Below are 14,976 nucleotides of genomic sequence, written 5' to 3'. Positions count from 1 at the left end.
CAGAACAGCTTTTTCAGAACAAGACATTATTTAATAGTCAGCAGCAGTACAGTGTTCAGGGACATTGGGTTAAAATGGTAAAGAAAAGCCTAAACGCGTACTCTCCCATACTGGCCAGCTTTCTCTTGCTTGGTTAGGAGGGCCCAGACCACTGTGTACTACTGGAAGACAGACTACATGCACCTTATCATCTGTGTCTTTTGTTTCAAATCCCACTCATGCTGTTTTAATGTGGACTGCCTTCCTCTTCTTTCACCTAAGTTCAGGTCAGGGTGGGCTTCAGTGATATAGTGCTTAATTTTATAGTGCAGTAACCCTACTGAAATTATCTCAAATTGGTAATTCTATCACACATGAGTCTCCAGAATCCATCTTGTGTGTGCTGTCATCATAAGGTATCACCAGTATTCCAAAACCTAACTAACATTTTACCAGTAAATTTTATCTAATTGAAAATCTGTGCAACAACAATTATGAGACTTCACACATTAGTAATAAATATATATTGTATCAAAGGCACTATGATAAAATTTTCCCATTATGTATATGTCAATTTAAAGATCTGTTCTCATCAAGTTCTCAATTTTATTTCATCTCAGTGGGGTAATTTAGTTATTAAAACCTCTTTTAAACTCAATCCATATTGGAAAGAAGCTGGCCTCCCTATTCTTAGAGTGAGAAATGATCACATCCTTTCAACTAAACTGTTTAACTATAGGTTGTTATCCATTATTTGCAATGCTATAGTGGTCTCCATTAAAGAATAAATATTTGCCAACAGAAATCAAACATATAGTATCTGAAATAGATATCATGTAAAATTATAAAAGCACCTTGGAAATACCATAAATAGCTTAGTCTGCTTGACAGCTATTTCTACAGGAAAGGTGTGATGCACCTAAGATATCCTTCTGTGGTAAAAATTAGCAAATATTGATTTTTTTTAATGGCAACCACTGTGCATGTGTTTTATATCCTGATGTCAATAATATCAATGAAAATATTAGGCACTGAGGTACAGTAGACACAATTCAACTTAGCTGCAGAAAATATGACTTTGACTTTCAGAACATAGCTTTATAAGTTGCTTTATTGTTGGGAATTAGTTTAATAGCCCAGACAGTGAGATTTCATTTTGATTAAATGGAAAGTTTCAGAAACTTCTGATACAATTTTAAAAACTTTGTCTTGTTAAGAAATATTAAAACTTATGTCTGAAGCAATTTTTTTTTTAAAAAAAGCTTTGGTAGTGTGGATTATGCAACAAATGTGATCGGTCCAAAGAAGCTGATGGCCATATAATGGAATGAATTCCTGTGAGCTTAACTGAGGGTGGCTCTTGCTTAATTGAGACTTAAGGGAAACAATATCATTGAAAACTAACAGAAGGTATTTTATTTCTCTACTAGTATAGACAAGTCTCATGTAACACAAGAGGGCTGTGCGCCTTTGACCTCTCTCATCCTAGTCTGAACACTAACTGCTTAGTCCCATTTCCTCTTCCTTCATATGTGGGTTTAAATAGAGCTCTTGGCTGCTGACAGTCTCAGGCCCATTCATCAAGGAATGGATTCACTGTATATGCAGCAAATTTGCCAAGCGGACACCGACTCTACATCTCACAACTTTTAAGTCCATTAAGCTATTTAAAGGGTATTGGGCTGTATTTTAGAAATGGATATAAAACACTATCTTATCATTGTTCATCTTTTTTTATCTGGTATTTGTTTCTTTTGCTTGGGGCTGTCTGACATTTCTGTTTTCAGTGATAAAAGCAGTTATGGCTTATTTTAAAAAAATAAAAACCACTTGCAAAATATAGTACATGCAGATGCACCTCAACTTCAGTCGACTGGATAACTGCCATTTCAAATATTTTTGTAAGTGTAATTAACCAAACTACACACACACATATGGGTGTCAAAATGTTTTCTGCATCTCTGCTGTTTATCTCTAGCCGTTATCCCTTTATCCAAAACATGATGGTCTGATTTCAACCTTTGGGGTGCACCACAGCGAGCCTCCAAACAAATTCAGACTGCAACTAAGGCTGCAACTTATAATGATGAGAATACTTAACCACTGGAACAACTCACCTGGGTCACTGACCATTTTTAAATCAAGATTGGATGTTTTTCTAAAAGCTCTAGGGATTACTGTGGGGAAGTTCTATGGCCTGTGTTATACAGGAGGTCAGACTAGATGATCACAATCACCACTTCTGGCCTTGGAACATATGAATAATCCAGTCCATGGACCCCCAAAGGCAGGAGAAGAAGGCAGAGTGGCACAAATTGCCCAGCAACCTTGCTCTGCAGAGGAGCCTGAAACCAGCTAATCAGTTCACAAGTGAGCAAGGCCACATGGAAAAGGAAAAGGGCAAGCTGGCTGGGAGATTATTTGATTCACAGCATCTCCTGGAAAACTTCTGCTGGCTAGGTTCCTATGGAGCCCCACTGCAATGTACAGCCCTCCCTCACGAGAGAAGACACCTAATAACATAACTGACTCAACAGAGGTATGGGGGTGCAATTTTTAGCTTCCTCTGCCTGAAAAAGAATTTGGCCTAATGAGTCTAATTCAAGTGTTGTAATCTTAAAAACTTTCTTTCAATTTTGGGCTAAGTCATCCTTGCTCTACCTACAGCATCCTGAATAAACAAAATGAAGTCAGCTTCTTTATACACTTTAATAGGAATCAGTGCCTCCAAAACTCGACAGAAAAAGGAGAAAGGTTTTGGAGGTTCCATGATGAAGAAGAAATACAGTATTAATACTGTTCCATATGGAATGGATCCTTGTGACACAATATTTTTGTAGAAAATTGAGACGTTCTCTGGAGACAAGTTTGCATACCTTCTTTGGTTTTGCATGCACTTCTGAGTGCTGCTGCTTATATGGAAGACAATTACTTTAGCAACATAAGATAAAAAGATGGGAAAGAGAAGGACATGAGTTTCTTTTTGGGTAAGAAACAACTTTCTCCAACAAATGATCCTCTGCCACAGATGCTATAGCTGATGTATTTAAATGAAGGAACATAAAACCAAATCTTGCTGCTTCTTCCTCCATAATGTCTCTAAAATCCACCCTTTTTGTTCTGTCCATGCTACTAATATTCTTGTGCAGACCCTCTTCTCCCTCGTGCAACCTCCTCCTCTCTAGCATTCCTGACACCCACCTCGTTCCCCTCAGATCCCTTCAAAACTGTGCTACTGAATACTGTTTTGAATAGACTAGTTTCTATCCTGTCATTCTGACCACCCCTTCTTTGAATCCCTCTGGTGGTGTCCATTGCTCCATATCAAATACAAGCTTGTGGTCCACACCTCTAAGGCTCTTTATAACTTATCCTGTCCTCCCCTTCCACTTTCAGCGTGAACTGTCAATAATGTTATCCTCCCATGCTTACTTGTATGCTTCTTCTCCAAGGACCTTTATGCTTTTTTATACATGGAAACCCTCCCTGAACTAATCAGTGCAGCTGAGACCCTGTCCTTCTAATCCTCCCACAAGACCCACTTCTATTGTCATACCTATGGGAAACCACCAAGTGCTAATGGCTAGATAGATAATGGCTGTTACAATTGAGTTTTACATTACATTTTGTGTATTTTTATCTTGCAACTTCTAAAAAGCAAATTGACCAACTTGCTCTTATAGCTGGCCATATAAACATATCTCCTTATTACTGTCTTCCTCCCTCCACAGTTCCTTCCATATGTTTGTTACGTCCGGTTGTTGTACCTAGTCTTAGTCTGTATATGTTTCAAGGCTGTCTTCTACTCTTTATCTGTACAGCAACTAGCACAGTAGGGGCTGAGTCCTGATTGGTGCCTCTACATATTACTGTAATACTTATACTAATATTGAGACAAGTTTACTACAGGTAATAACAAGCTTTTGTCTATTACTTTACAAAAAGATTGTGTGATTGACAGTCATTCTTACAACACTCCCCTTACTCACCACTTGACCCTGGAAGTCTTGTAATCAGAGAGGCAGTCACTCATCCATACTCCCCTTGGCCAGCAGTCATTGGTCTCCATTGTATCTCATAGGTAGCTCTAGAAACACGCTGATGGTTCTTGACAGTTCGTTCAAACTAGCGCATCTATGTGACCCACACCCAGTCCATTCATTGTTTATTTTCCTGTTATCAATTAATGTCTCTGGAAAGTGACCCTTGAGACCAGTAGGTATTAATATAAAAGTGAGTGGGTAAACCGAGTCATGCCTAATTTTCATAAAAATAATAGACATTTCCTGCATTCTCTGCGGATGCTCTGTGTGTGAATTCCATCTCTTTCCTGATATAAGGACAAATTTTGCCCTCGCTTGTATTGTACTGCAAGGGTCTGCCAGGGTATAACTAAGAGCAGAACTTGCCTCTTTGTTCCTTGAACAAAACCAACTTATGTAAGCTTTATTTAGGAGAGAGGTGAATTTTGCCACTCAGTGAGAAATGCTGTTTAGTATGTACTAACTTTGCACTGTGAAATATAGTAGAAAATAAAGACTTTGATTAAAAATGTCTCTTCTGTTCCTATGCCTGGTAGCAGCCCTCTTAAAGCATTTCAAAACATATCTTTCCTCCCTAGTCTATACTTATTTTCCCCCGTCTGATTATAATGTACTATTTAACTAACAATTATTTATATATATAAAACTTATTTAACTCTAAATGTTACAGAATAAAGTTTTGTGGTAGCTTTTGTGACTCCAGCAATATGAGGACCCAAAATAAAAGAGACTAGAAAAATTTCTTTCCTGGTTTAGCCTCAGAAGAACTTTCACCTCAGAAGCAAAAGGAAGCGCTGAACATATTTGGAGCAAGTACGCCAGATGCCAACACACAGACACGCACATGAAGTTGTCAAGTGGAAACCAAATGGTGTGAGGAAATGCGGGCACTCAAGAGAAACCTGAAGAAGAACCCTTAGCAGGGAGGGCAGAACAGTCAATCTCAACAAAATAGAGCAGATGGAAGCAGCAGCAAATGCCAGAGAAGAATGGAAGGGACTAGTTTCTGCCCTGTGCACCAACATTGGCACAGGGAGGATTAATGTAATGTATGTACAATAATATTCATATTTCATTATTTGTCTTAACATTTTGCAGTGCATGCATGTTGAGAAATGTTTTGTTATAATGTGACTGTCCAGACTGCTGTGCTAATGAAAACTAATAGTTTTCTTTTAGGCTAAATCCTGATGGGGTTATTTTGGACATTAAATCTAACCTTCCCACTTCAGCTACAATGATATGTATGTGAGTAACTAAATGACAGTTCTACTCATGGGAAAAACTCTTGTGGGGGTCTGAACCTCAAATAATAAGTAATTGAATCAACTGATTGTATACACTGCAGAGAATCCTGTGGCACCTTATAGACTAACAGACGTTTTGGAGCGTGAGCTTTCGTGGGTGAATACCCACTTCGCCAGACGCAGTCCTGCATCTGGCGAAGTGGGTATTCACCCACGAAAGCTCACGCTCCAAAACGTCTGTTAGTCTATAAGGTGCCACAGGATTCTCTGCTGCTTTTACAGATCCAGACTAACACGGCTACCCCTCTGATACTTGATTGTATACAATATTATTGTATTATAAAAGTGTATCAAGTAAGGTCATTTATGAAAGCTAATGACAGACTGGTGATTAATATTGTCATAAATATGTGTATTAACACTATATGAGGAATTATGGATACTCATTAATATAGTTTTAAAGTCTATGACCAAGCACAGGGAGGAAAAAGTTTTATCCTGGATAGGAGGGAAGGCAGCTATCTACCTGTCTCCAATGAAATTAAGCAAGGTGTGACCAAAAACAATGGAAACCCCAATTATATATGAATCAGCAGGGGAATGGGAAGTCCACAGGAAGTGAAGAACTGCAGGAGTGTGGAGACAAAACAGTGAGTGACGGAAGCAGCCATTTTGGCATCCATTGTTGGGCAGACATACAGGGCCAGAGCTCTTGCAAGCTGAGAAAGATGGGTCCTTCAGTTAAGAGACCTGAAATCTCTGGGAACTGAGTATCAATGAGAAACCTGCTTATGTAAAGATTTTTCACCTAGGAAGACAAGGGAAACCAATACCTTTAGTTCTGTGGAAGGACTTGCCTGAGAGAAAGGCAGCCATGGCTGCAAAGAAGAAAGTTTAGTAAGAAATCTACCTTAAACCAAGACTGTAGCTTGTTAAGTCTTAGTGACTAGAAAGTGCATTTTATTTTTATTTGCTTGTAATAATTTTGTCTTTATCCCTTCTATTTTAACAAAAAGAGAGGTTTTAAGTGAGTTCATCTTGTTTTACTTTTAATCTAAAGCAACACAGTGCTGTGTTTGAATCAAAGTGATTGTTAACTCAAAGCTATAAGCTGTGCTTTTCTCTATTTAGAGGCACAAGCAGCTGCCTTATTGCTCTGAGTTGTCCAAGAGATGTCTGAACACTTCAAGGCAGATGGTTATGGAGAAATTTGGGACTTGGTTGTGTGTTAGGGTCACCCTACAAATAGTAACCAAGGCTGGTGGAGACCAGGGTGGGGTTTTGTATTGCAGGCAGGCTGCTGGGGTCAGATCACAGAACCAGGGCTCTACAGCACAAACACACTCAGGGAACTGCATGCTTGTCTGCTGACTGTTGGTGTCCAGGTTGTGAGCCACAAAAGAAGTGTGTTTAAGACAGCCAGGGTAACAGGGCAGGCAGTGATACAACCACTCACTGGTCTGGATGGGACCCCAAAATGTGAGAGGTTCTAAAAGATTAGCCTGTTATCCTAAAAGTGAATGTATGAAAATGCATACATTTCTGTGTTAGTGTGCCTCATCAGCACAGATGCATTTCCCATTCTGAATTATGCACGCTACTTTATTTTGTGAAAACTGTCATTCCAAATCCAATCATCTTTTCATTCTCATTTCTTGATGAGTCAGCAGATATGGCTTTTTTTTCTTCAGAAACCTGTTATATGAAAAATGATTTTCAGTTAACCTTTGCAACAGAAGAAATGACCCATTGCGGCTCATCAATAACGCCTACATAAGTCACAAAGCAGCATATAAATGCTGCCTTATGTGTAGCACCTCAACTTCTATTGAAGTCAATGGGAACTGCAGAAGCAGAGTGCCTATCAAGTGGTACAGCTACTAATAAATTTTTAAAATGTAGCAGTTTCTAGGATCAGGCCTCTACAGCTTCAGTGGAAAATGCTAAGAGACCTTTGGTTGGGTTCCTCAAAGTTAGCAATTGTAAAAAGTTTTTACTGCACATTTTTCGGATGCTAATCATCTCTTTCTTGAAAAGAAATTGCAATTTTATTAGCATGGAGTCTGTGTCCTTATCCACCTGATGACTATCTGTGTGATTTTGCCTAAATTCTAGAACTATCTCCCAGTGCTATTGTGAAAAACTGATCAGACAGCGATCAGCTGAGGATGGAGACTGAGCTTGGAGCAAACTAATACAGTCTCCTACTGTGCTCATGCTGAAATCTTCTCCACTTTGTTGATTCCTTCTTTTACCTTGTATAAAGTCTGTTTGTTGCAGGCACATGATGGCTTACTGGCCATCTGAAGATATGACAATTAGTACAAAGTTTTTAATAGGGTGTTTTTCAATTTTTAAAAATTTCTTCTTAGTCCTATTCTCCTACTGGAAGAAGTCTCAGTACAAGATTGTGACTTGTGCTACATGCCAATGCAAGAGAGCAAGAAACCCCTTACACTCCTATGCAGAAAAGTTGGGTATGCACACGAAGCAGTAGGTGAGGCTAAATACCTACTTCCTCCTTGAAACAGGTATTGGCAGGGGTGGGGAGTACAGCCTTGACTCTACTTGCTGGCAGATACAGCTAAGCCAGAGGGTTAGGAATTTACTACTGGGATAGGCCTGCTGTAAAATATGGCCCTTCAAGAGCAAGGAAGAAGCAGGAAAGAAATTATGGCTCAGAAATGTGTCTCTGAGTCACAGTGTATCCTGAGCCCACATCTAGAGTGGCGAAGCTTACATTTTACGACAGATTTATTATAAGACTTACTGATAGTGAATAGCACTTACTCTTGTTCATGCTGAATGAGTTTCAGTGTGTATTTGAATCTGGCCCATGATTAGATTGTTTTTCAGATACATATATTTGAAAGGGATTTTTAACAAAATACCAGGCGTATTTTAGCAACAACCTGCTAATTTGGTAAGCACTGCATCCTTCCTGCCTCCCCCTCCCTCCCCCCAATTCCTTTGAGCCAGGATGCTGTAGTTACTAGATTCCAACCTGAGTTACCTAAATTCTTGAATTCTACCCTATCATTCTGCTACTGAGTATTTCATCATGGTGCTTTTGAAGGGCAGAGAAATAGCTTCCCTTAGAGATAAAGCTATTCCACTGATCATCTTCTAGAAGATATGAAAAAAGAAAATTGTACCACAACCTCTACTGAAGGCAGGATATTAATTCCTTGTTGGCTCAGTTCCTAAATCCACATACAAATGCAAACAACTGTAAACCCAACACACTTTTGAGGCACCAGGAAGTCAACTACAGTAACTTTATTAAAAATCCACTTCACAATTAAAAACAAAACCTGGTTCAGCATTTGTCAGGAACACAATATATAAAGTCTTCAGGTTTTCTTTTGGCTGCATTAAAGGGGGAACGGGGAAGAAGCACACTGAAGGAGACAAAGTAGCCGGAAACAGTGCTTTTGAAGAGAAGCAGCAGGTACGCTGCCTCCAGAGGTGCCGGAGGGAGCATGCTTACCAGGTCATAGAGGTGTACATTATACCTATATGACAAAGAGGTGTGTCATACACTTTCCTCACTGTAGCCTTATATGCTTGCCGGTTTGCAGAGGAGTGGGGTCTAATCCACTCGAATGTGTTCCTATGGGGTGGTAAGCATTATTGGTAGCAGTAGTAGTGCCTGGGGTGCTCACAAAACATGCAAAGGTGAGGAGGTAAGAGCTCCCTACACATCCCCTCCACCCCCCCTACATATTGGGACAGCCATAATTTAGCTCTTTATGTTCAAAGCTAGACTAATTCTAATAGGTTCTTTTGGGTGAAATCCTGGCCCTACTAAAGTCAATGGCAAAACCTCTTTGACTTCAATGGGGCCAGGATTTCACCCATTACATTTGTTATGGACATGTCCTGGGAGTTATTAATTGATTTGTAACACGGCTTTGGTTCTAAACTATATGTTGTAGATTTAGATGATCACTACACTGATCTGTTATAACTTTAAGGGTCTGGGTCTCAAGATCAGGCTAAATTAGGTTATTTATTCCCTTTATATATGTGCCACTAATTCAGCAACAAAATAATAGATGCACTTATACCAATATTTAAACTCAGAAAAGCAGAAACCATATCCGTGTGTATATAGTATCTGAAACTTTATCCTAATGCTAACTATATATAAAAGAAACGCTCACCCATACTTGGGTACTTGCATGTAGATTCTTGCACCTTTAGAAAAGCTGGACTTTCCAGCGATTACTGTCCTCTGAACTTCAAACCTTTTCTCCAGGTGTTTTGAAATCACAGGGGGGCTGATAATAATAATCTCATACAGTCTTTACTCCAATGTAACTCCACTGAGTTGTTCTTTATTTACACTAATATAAGTGAAATCTGAATCAGGCCAGTGGTAGGAACCGTGGGCTATACGGATCTTTGTTCTTCAGAGTTCATTGGCTGAGCCAAAAGCAAAATGCACCCAAAGCTAGAGGCAAAAGCAAACCTTATCTGTCTGCAGACAACCTCCAACTGCCTTCCAAGAGATAAATTTTACATTTAGATGGGCTTTAATATCAGTAGAATCTACCTATGAGACTTGTGCTCAAACAGTTTAACTCCCTACTGTTGAATTCTTCTGATAGGGAGAAAAATTTCCAGATGAGGTGCTGTCCTAATATCACATGTAGAATATCCTTGTGCTACCAGCTTTTTCATAATATTACCTAACTCATACTATTCATTTGTTCTGCTTCTAAATTGAAATTAATTTTAACTTGGAATAGTAAAAGTGGAATGACTATAAAGAATAGCACATTTTAGAACTGTGATATACATATCAGAAGCTGCATTTCTATATAATCAAATTCCTACTTTAAAAAAAGAAAATTGGGTTAGGAATATATATCTTGTACTGTATGACACATGCTTATGATGAATTGTTCCAGCCAGCAGGTATCTTTGTAACATGATACAACAAATCTGGGGGGGAAAAAGTTACTTGGTAGGCAAAGCATATATAAATAAAATTGGCACTAAGTTCAAATTTTAGATTTTTGAATGACTATGGGAATAACTTTCAGGCAGCAACAAATCCTTAGAATGATTACCCAGCAGTTGCCAAACCCTGAAGTACATCTCTGGTGAGAACACTTTTATTAAGGCTGCTTTTGCTGTTATGGTCTTCTGTGATGCACAAGGAGTGTCAAACTATTTATGTCACATTTCATGTCTATATCTACAAGTTACTACTTTAGTTCAGATAAAGTAACTTCTTTTCCAAAGCCTGACTTCATAGTGTCCTAACTTGAAGAAAAAGTATCAGAGGGGTAGCCGTGTTAGTCTGGATCTGTAAAAGCAGCAGAGAATCCTGTGGCACCTTATAGACTAACAGACGTTTTGGAGCGTGAGCTTTCGTGGGTGAATACCCACTTCGTCAGATGCAGGTAGTCTGTTAGTCTATAAGGTGCCACAGGATTCTCTGCTGCTTTTGAAGAAAAAGGTTATTTTGTTTGCTTAATCAGATGTATCCTTCACAAACTTCCTCTTTCTTCAGTCAAATACAGTAAATAGGCTAAGTGGATAAAGTGCTTAAAGATTTATGATCATTAATATTTGCTTTGCATATGGAGGGTTGTTTCAACAGTTAGGTTTTTTTATTTTTAACCCTCTGCTTCTTGATCCTGTTTTGTCTTTAACACCTCTGTTTTATTTGTATGGTTCTAACATGCTATATTTTAATTTGTTTTAGCATGTCTCCTATTTAACTTTAATACCCATTGTTTTGATTAACTTTTCTTGAACAGTTAAGAAAGATTTTCTTTCATAAACTTTGTTTTGAATATTTTAGATATAAGAGATACAGACACAATAAAACCCTAGTTTTGCAAAGGCTTATGTAGATGCTTAACTTTAAGCAGGTGAATAGTTCAATTCAAATAAAAAGTGTGATCAAAGAACCCACCTGTCTGTGGTAAACTACTATTAAATCTGAGTAACGATAGCAAACTCTAGCCCTAAAATAATAAAATCAATGGCTATCCAAATACTTGCCTAGCAAGGATTAGGTAGCAAATAATTTTCATTCATCTGCTTGTGGGAGCTAACTGAGAATCCAGCAGGAAACAACCAGTGTGGGTTGGTTACTTAAAAATGCAGCGGTACAAAGGCGTATTTACAGTAATTCCTTTTTAACTTTTATTTTTAATTTCCTTTCCTGGGGCTCTTACAGGTTTCATTGTATTGTTTTTGAGTCCTTTATACACAATTTGTAGACATGTAGATAATAACTTCAACTAAGTCTTTACAAGCTTAAAACGTTTCCTAATGAATGGAGTGTTATCTTAAAAGCCCAACCTTTTTCAATACCTCCTGCTGTAATAAGCCTCTCTCTCCCAAATCTGGACCTTAGCGTCCAAAATCTGGGTGCTTAGCATGAACCTCCATTACCAGCTTGGATCTTATCTCGCTGCCACCAATCAGGATTCTGAGTACCTGATAAACTCTCTGGTCTCCCCAAACCTTTCCCTGGGGGACCCCCAAGACTCAGATGGCCTGAGCCTCCAACAAAAGGGAAATAACCCACTTCCTTCCTGCTCTTTTCTTCCTCCAGATTTTCCACCCTGGGGATACTAGGAGATTTCCCTGCTTCAATCCTTGAAAAACAAAACAGAGAGGACGATTTACCATCCCCGCTCCTTCTCTCCCCCCTCCCAGTCTTTCCCTGAGAGAGACAGTATTCCTGCACAGAGATTCTAGCCCCTTGCCTTAATTAGGAAAAGAATCCAACAAGTTTAAAAAGAAGCTTTATATAAAAAGAAAGAAAAACACAAGACATGATCACTGCATCAAGATGACATAATACAAGGCTATTGCTTAAAAGAAAATATGATAATCAGCCTTATTCAAAAGATATCCAATTTAAACAGTCAGCAACTCCACACATGTAAATACCAAATACATAAAACCTATTGCTTTTCCTTTTGTACTCACAACTTGGGAACAGAAGGGTAGAAAGAGCTTGGAGATAGGGGGAAAAAAAGCTCTTCCCTCATAGCTGAGAGAAAACAAACAGGCAGAACAAAGATAAAACACACCCAGAAGTTCCCTCCCTCACTTTTTAAAAATCTGGTTTCCTGATTGGTCCTCTGGTCAGGTGTTTGGTTCCCTTTGTTAACCCTTTACAGGTAAAAGAAACATTAACCCTTAGCTATCTGTTTATGACACCTGCCTGCCTTACTTTCTATGTGGGTGGTGGAACTGTCACATCAGCCGCCTTTCTGGGGTTTGCGTCCGCCAGAAATCAAACTAAATTGTACCTAAAACTGTCTTGTATGGGGAAAAATACGTCCCCTCTTCCCCTAACCCGCTGCTTTTACTTTGCAAGATGCTTTATCATTCTCATGTAGCCTCCAAAACTGCTGCTCTGAGGCAGCTAGAGGGCACAACTGAGGGCATGTACTGCAGTACGAGCCACAGGGCAGTAACTAAAAGGCAGCGTAGCACGCTGACCTGCTGCGGATGCCCGAAGGTCACCTCCTGCATGGCAAGCTGCGCTGTCTGCAGGCAGCAGGCTTTGCAGACACGGGTTGCCATTGGCGGTGACCCTCCAGCAAGTTCGCCGTTGTTAGAAACTGCAGGCTCGAGCCGGGGTTTCAATGCTCCCGGTCCCAGCTTCACCCCGCAAACTCTCTCCAGGCGCACGTGTTTTGGTTGATTCGCCCAGCGATGATCCACAGCGGTTCTCCGCGGCCGGGCTAAAGCGCCAGCGCCAAGTCGTTCCTGTCTCTAGAGGAGGCGGCGTGGCTGAGCGCCCGGAGGCCCCGCGCGGGCCGGGGGTGGGGGGTGCGGGAGATGCCTGAGGCTCAGGGCTCCCAGCCCGGCAGCGCCCCGAGCCGCACCCACCCTCGGACACGCGGGGCCCCAGCCGGCCACAGCCAGTGCGGCCGGTGGGCGGGCGTCCCCCGGGCACCCAGCGGCGTGGTTCCGCCTGAGCCCGAGGCGGGGCACCGCGCCCCCAGGCAGGCAGCAGTGACCCCGCCCCGGCCCTTCCCCGAACAATGAGCCGGGGAGCGCCGAGCCTGCTGCTGCCCGCAACTCGCGCGCTGCCTCCCTCCCTCTCAGTGCCGGACGCGGAGCCGGCGGCGGCGGCAGCGGTAGCTCCAGCTCCCAACCCGGCGGCGGCACAGGAGCAGCAGCCTCAGCATGTCCGCCCCGCAGCACCGAGCTGCGCTTCCAGCCAGGCGGGTAGCCGCCGTGCAGCCCCCGCCGCGCCCCAGCTCCCCGCGGCTCTCTTAGCCTTGCTCCTGCTAGGTAATGGGGGCAGCGATGGGCGAGGCGGGGACAGACAATAGCAGCATTCCCCGCCGGGCGGGAGCGGGGCGCACGCGTCACTGGCTCCCGGGGAGGCGGCTGGCTGTGGGTGAGCCCGGGGGGCTGCGCCAGGTGGCAAGGAAGGGACGCGCCGGCAGCGCCCAGCGGAGCGATGCTGAGGCTTCCCTAGCACGGGCTGCGCCGCCGGGGCTAGGCGCGAAGGTCGGAGGGACCCCGCGCCGCTTTTCCGCAGCGCGCGGCTGGCTTGGTTTAGCCGCGGCGGCGCTCAGGCCAGCCGCGGGATGCCCGCGGCGCGCACGCGGACTGGTGTGGCCGGGCGCTGAAGGGGATCGAAGTATGTTACGGGCCAGAGAAGCGCCGCGGTTTCTGTTCCCCCCCTTGCCGTGCTTGTTGGCTGATAGAGCAAAGCGCTCCGGGGTTGAAGGCTTCGACATTGATCCTCCCCGGTAGCGATCGCGAATATAAATATCTGAGAAAAAGTCCATGATTGGGCTGTAAACACACACACACACTCGCAAAATTTACTTTTTGTGGGGCGGTTTTCTGCTTTCCACCATTTACAGGGTGGGAAAGATGTACGTGAAGCCGTATGGATTCTCGGTGGCATAGCTCAGTCTCAGGCAGGGTTACAGTAGGCTGTGTGTGTGTGTGTGTGTGCTTTAGCAGGACTTGCCTGTTCAGAGAGCTGAATAGATATATTTAGAGAAGCGGTGCTTTCCAGGAATTCAAATGAGACCTTTTTGTGATATTGCTTTCCAAGGCTTTTTTACTAACTCCCTCTTTGTTTTCTCAGGTTGAACTTGGAATAGTTATGCAACTGTTTTATATTGTAAGAAGTATCTTTCCCCCCTGAAAATATTGATTATCAATGTACCTTTAGTATGCAACTTTGGTCCTTTCTGTCGAATATCTATATTTTTATCAGATATTTTAGCTTCAGTGATATTCTATTTTTACAGTTATTTTAATCATAATTTGTGTCAGTGAATATTAGAAAAATATTTTGAATTGATTAAATAAATCATTCATAGCAGTAATCAGTTATGGATAGGGCCCTACCAAATTCACAGAAGTGAAAAATGCATCTGGTCCTTTGTGTGCTTTTACCCTATGCTATACAGATTTCACGGAGGAGACCAGCATTTCACAAACTGGGGTCCTGACCCAAAATTCAGTTGCCGGGGGAGGGGTTGCAAGGTTATTGTAGGGGAGTCATAGTATTGCCACCCTTCCTTTTGCACTGCTTCAGAGCTGGGTGGCTGGAGTGTAGCATCTGCTGGCCAGGCACCCAGCCCTGAAGGCAATGTCCCGACAGCAGCAGTGTAAAGTAAGGTAGGCAATACCATATCATACCATGCCACCCTTGCTTCTCTGCTGCTGCCTTCAGAGCTGGGTGGCCAGAGAGT

General features: G+C 42.0%; 1 protein-coding gene across 3 annotated transcripts in view; it reads left to right on the top strand.

Moving 5' to 3' along the window:
- ST6GAL2 (ST6 beta-galactoside alpha-2,6-sialyltransferase 2) overlaps positions 1-14,976 on the top strand; it is a 266,985-nt gene that overhangs the window by 185,896 nt on the left and 66,113 nt on the right. Inside the window, exon 1 of one of the 3 annotated variants that reach the window (XM_032787744.2) lies at positions 13,477-13,549. The exons of the other annotated variants lie outside the window; for them this stretch is intronic. The gene's annotated coding sequence lies outside the window, so the exon portion shown is untranslated. Of the gene's footprint in view, positions 1-13,476; positions 13,550-14,976 lie in introns of those variants that run through there. 3 annotated transcript variants of the gene reach the window in all.

The sequence above is a fragment of the Chelonoidis abingdonii genome, chromosome 1 (genome assembly GCF_003597395.2).
Source record: "Chelonoidis abingdonii isolate Lonesome George chromosome 1, CheloAbing_2.0, whole genome shotgun sequence".
Lineage (NCBI taxonomy): Eukaryota > Metazoa > Chordata > Testudines > Testudinidae > Chelonoidis > Chelonoidis abingdonii.
The sequence above is the reverse complement of the archived record's forward strand: the minus strand, read 5'-3'. Positions and strand labels throughout refer to the sequence as shown.